We start from the raw sequence: 5,015 nt of genomic DNA, 5'->3' as shown, positions 1-5,015 counted from the left end.
CATTCCCACCAACAGTGAATAAGTATTTCTGTCTCTCCACATCCTCTCCAACACTTGTAGTTCTCTGTTGTTTTAATAGTGGCCATTCTGATAGGCATGAAATGATATTTCATTGTAGTTTTGATTTGCATTTCCCTAATCATTAATGATGCTGAGCATTTTTTCATATTTTTTTTTGCCATTTATATGTCTTCTTTGGACAAATGTCTATTCAATTCTTTTGCCCATTTTTTAATTGGGTTGTTCATCTTTTTATTGTTAAGTTGTAGCATCTCTTTATATATCCTGGATATTAAACCCTTATCAGATATGTTATTTCCGGATATGTCCTCCCATTGTGTTGGCTGCCTTTTTACCCTTTTGACAAAGTACTGCAAGATGCAAAAGTGTATAATTTTGAGAAGGTCCCATTTATCTATTTTTTCTTTTGTTGCACATTCTTTGGGTGTAAGGTTCAAGAAACCACCACCTACTACAAGTATTTGAAGATGTTTCCCTACATACAGTAGTTTTATGATGCTTGTTTTTATATTTAGGTCTTTGAGTTGATTCTGAGTTAATTCTTGTATAGGGAGTAAGATAGGGGTCCTCTTTCATTATTTTGGTTTTAGATACTATTTGTTCAAGAGTCTGTCTTGTCCCATTAATATGGACTTGGTAGGTTTGTCAAAAACCAGTTGACCATAGAGGGTTTATTTCTGGATCGCTATATCTTGATATTACTTCTAAGATTTATTTTGAACTCCTGTCTCCACCCGAACCCCTCCTCTATTTCCCTGTCAATCATAGTCTGGGTCCAGCCCATGTTTCCCATCCTAAATCACACTTCCTTGAACAAAAGTTCACTACTCCAAGTAGTCTGGACCACTCCCTAATATGTTGATCACACAATAATTTCCCATCTTCATACCCTTATTCCTGTTATTCCTTTGGCCTAGATTTCTAAGTTTCCTATGTACAGTGCACATTTTGGGTTCTCAAAGTTGTTTCTCTTTTTCAAATCTAGATTACATGCAAACTTCTTTAAAAGAACTTTATTGATCTTTCTAACTAGAAATATTTCTTCTTTCCTCTTTATCTGGACCATAATAACAAAAACTAACATTTGAATATGTTTTGTATTTTAGATAATGTTTCCAAAAATATCCTATTTTAGGCTGTCTAAATGTTATGGTAATTCTCATGTGTCAGGTCATCAATGGAGTTTAATCTCAGGTCCATCTCACAATGAGCCCAGTGTGTCCATGGACCCATTATGTGGTTATTTCCCCAGTTCCGGAATGCATAGTTGGAATAGGCACACTCAGTAACTGGCAGAATCCCCCCATTAGATCCCTGACTTGTAGAGTGAGGGCTATTTGGTAGGAAAGGCCAAGGGGAAGCCACTAGAACTGCCTCTACCTAACAAAATAGTAAATCAAAAGCAATACTGAATTCCTGGAGGGATTTCAGAGATTAGTGCCACCATCAAGGACTTGAAGGATGCAGGGGTAGTGATTCCCACCACATCCCCATTTAATTCTCTATTTGGTCTGTGCAGAAAACAGATGGATCTTGGGGGATGACAGTGGATTATCTTAAACTTAACCAGGTGGTATTTCCAATAGTAGCTGCTGTTTTAGATGTGGTATCATTGCTTGAACAAATCAACACATTCCCTGGTACCTGGTATGCAACTATTGACCTGGAAAATACTTTTTTTCTCAATTTCTGTTAGTAAGGACCACCAAAAACAATTTGCTCACAGCTGGCAAGGCCAGTAATATACCTTCACTGTTCTACCTAAGGGGTATAGCAACTCTCCGGCCCTATGTCATAATATTGTCTGCAGGGACCTTAATCAACAATCTTTCCCACAAGACATCAGAATGGCCTATAATTGATGATATCATGTTGATTGGACCTAGTGAGCATAAGGAGCAATTACTTTAGACTTATTGGTAAGGCATTTACGTATCAGAGGATAGAAGATAAACCCAACCAAAATACAGGGGACTTCCACCTCAGTGAAATATCTAGGTGCCCATTGGTGTGGGATGTGTCAAGATATCTCTTCTAAAGTGAAGAATAACCTGTTATGTCTGGCCCCTCTTAAGACCAAAAAATAGGTACAAGGCTGAATTGGCATCTTTGGATTTTGGAGACAACATATTCCTCATTTGGTTGTGCTATTCTGGCCCATTTACCAAGTGATCAGAAGAATTGCTAATTTTGAGTGGTGACCAGAGCAAGAGGAAGCTCAGTGACAGGGCCAGGATGCTATGCCAGCTGTACCACCATTTAAGCCATATGATCTAGCGGATCCAATGGTACTGGAAGTGTCAATGGCAAATAGAGATGCTGTCTGGGGCCTTTGGCAGGTCCCATAAGAGACTCACAATGCGGCCCCTTAGGATTTCGGCACAAAACTCTGCCAACCTGTTCAGATAACTGTTTTCCTTCTAAGAAACAGCTTTTAACCTGCTACTGCGCCTGAGTAGAGACTGAATGTTTAACCATGGGTAACCAAGTTACCATAAAATTGCCTATCATGAGCTGGGTGTTGTCTGACCTGCCAAACTTTAAAGTTGGACTTGCACAACAGCACTCCATCACCAAGTGGAAGTAGTATATATGAGATAGGTTCATGAAGGCACAAATAAGTTACATGAGTAAATGGCCCAAATGCCCATGGCCCCCATTCCTGCCACATTACCTTTTCTTTCCTAACTCACAGCTATGGCCTCCTGGGGAGTTCCTTACAATCAATTGACTGAGGAGTAGAAAACTCAGACCTGGTTTAGAGATAGTTCTGCATGATATCCAGGTACCACCAGAAAGTGGACAGTTGCAGCACTACGGCCCTATTCTGGGATGTCCGTGAAGGACAGTATTGAAGGGGAAATCATACCAGTAGGCAGAACTTTGAACTGTGTACCTGATTGTTCATTTTGCTTGGAAGGAGAAATGGCTGGAGGTACATTTTTTCACTGATGCATGGGCTGTCACCAATGGTTTGTCTGGATGGTCAGGGACATGGAAGGAACATGATTGGAAATTGGGGACAAAAAGGTCTGGGAAAGAGGTATGTAGATAGACCTTACAGAGTGGGAAAAAACATGAAGATATTTGTGTTTCATATGATTGCTCCCCAAAGGGTGACATCAGCAGAGGAAGAATTTAATAATCAAGTAAATAAGATGACCCATCCTGTGGATACGAGTAGGTCTCTTTCCCCAGCCACTTTTGTCATTGCCCAGTAGGCTCATGAATGAAGTGGCCAAGGTAGTAGGGATGGAGGTTATGCATGGGCTTAGCAACATGGACTTCTGCCTACCAAAGCCAATCTGGCTATAGCCACTGATGAACGTCCATTTTTCCAGAAGCAAGACTAATATGGCACCATTCCCCAAAGTGATCATCCTGCTACCTGATGGCAAGTTGATTATATTAGACTGCTAACATCATGACAGGGAAAGTGATTTGTTCTGATTGGAATAAATCCATACTCTAAATGTGGATTTTCCTTCCCCGTATGTAATGTTTCTGCCAAAACTACCATGCATGGATTTATATAAGGCCTCATCCACTGTCATGGTATTCCACACAACATTGCTTCTGATCAAGAAACCCACTTCACAATAAATGATGTGTGGTAACAGGCACATTGTTATGGAATTCACTGGTCTTATCATGTTCCCCATCATCCTGAAGAGACTAGATTGATAGCATAATGGAACCATCTTTAAAAACTCAATTATGGCACCAACAATTTGGCAATACTTTACAGGGCTGAGGCAATGTTCTCCAGGAGGCTGTGGATGCTCTAAGTTGGTGTTCACTCTATGGTGTTATTTCTCCCACAGCCAGGATCCATGGGTCCAGTACTCAAGGGGTAGAAATGGTAGTGGGAACACATTAATGGTAACACATTACCCATTGTGGTCCTCTAGGATACTTTTTGCTTCCTGTCCCTGCAACCGTAAGCTCTGCTGGTCCACTTAGTTTCAAAAGGATGAGTGCTGCCACCAGGGAACACAAATAATTCCATTGAACTGGAAGTTAAGACTGCGACCTGGCTACTTTGGGCTCCTCCCTCTGAATCAACAGGCAAAGAAAGGTATTACTATACTTCCTGGCATGATTGATCCTGACTATCAAGGGAAAATAGGACCACAATTACACGATGGAGATAAAGAAGAATTTGCTTGGAATGCAGGAGACCCCCTAGTATGTCTCTTAGTACTGCCATGCACTGTGATTAAAGTCAGTGGAAAACACAGTAACCCAATCCAGGTAGGACTACCAATGACCCAGAAAATTCAGAAATGAAAGTTTGGGTCACCCCACCAGGCACAGAACCCATAGCCAACTGAGGTGCTTGCTGAGGGTGAAGGAAACATGGAATGGACAGTAGAAGAAGGTAGTGATAAATACAAACTATGACAATGTGACTAGATACAGAAATGAGACTGTAATGGTTATCAATATTTCTTCCTTATTTTTATGATATGTTTGTGTATGTACATAATTAAAATATCTTTATTTTCTTCTCTATCATACCTCCTTATCATATGACATAAGTTATATTAGCTTCATGTCATAATAATTAAGTTATGAGATATCAAATTTAAAAGTGAATATTACCCAAGGGTGTGCTACCTTGGAGGGACATAGTGCACTTCCCATTGTATGAAGGATAGTTGAGTATTGTTAAGTGAAAAATATGTCTTTTGCTGTTTTTATTTAGAGAGTAAGTATGGTTTAAGATGATTTGTATGGCCCCTTAATTGAGAAGTGTTGGACTGTGATGGTTAGGGTTATCTGTCAACTTGACCAGTTAATGGTACTTGATAATTTGGTCAAGCAAGCACTGGCCTAATTGTTACTGTGAGGCCATTTTGTGGATTTAAATCATTAGTAAGTTGATTGCATCTATGGTTGATTACATCTACAATTAACTCAGGATATTGCTTTCAGCAATGAGAGACATGTCATTCAATCAATTGAAGGCCTTAAAAAAAGAAGTAATGATT

This window comes from Dasypus novemcinctus, chromosome 1 (assembly GCF_030445035.2).
Source record: "Dasypus novemcinctus isolate mDasNov1 chromosome 1, mDasNov1.1.hap2, whole genome shotgun sequence".
Taxonomy (NCBI): Eukaryota; Metazoa; Chordata; class Mammalia; order Cingulata; family Dasypodidae; genus Dasypus; species Dasypus novemcinctus.
This window is presented reverse-complemented; position numbering follows the sequence as displayed.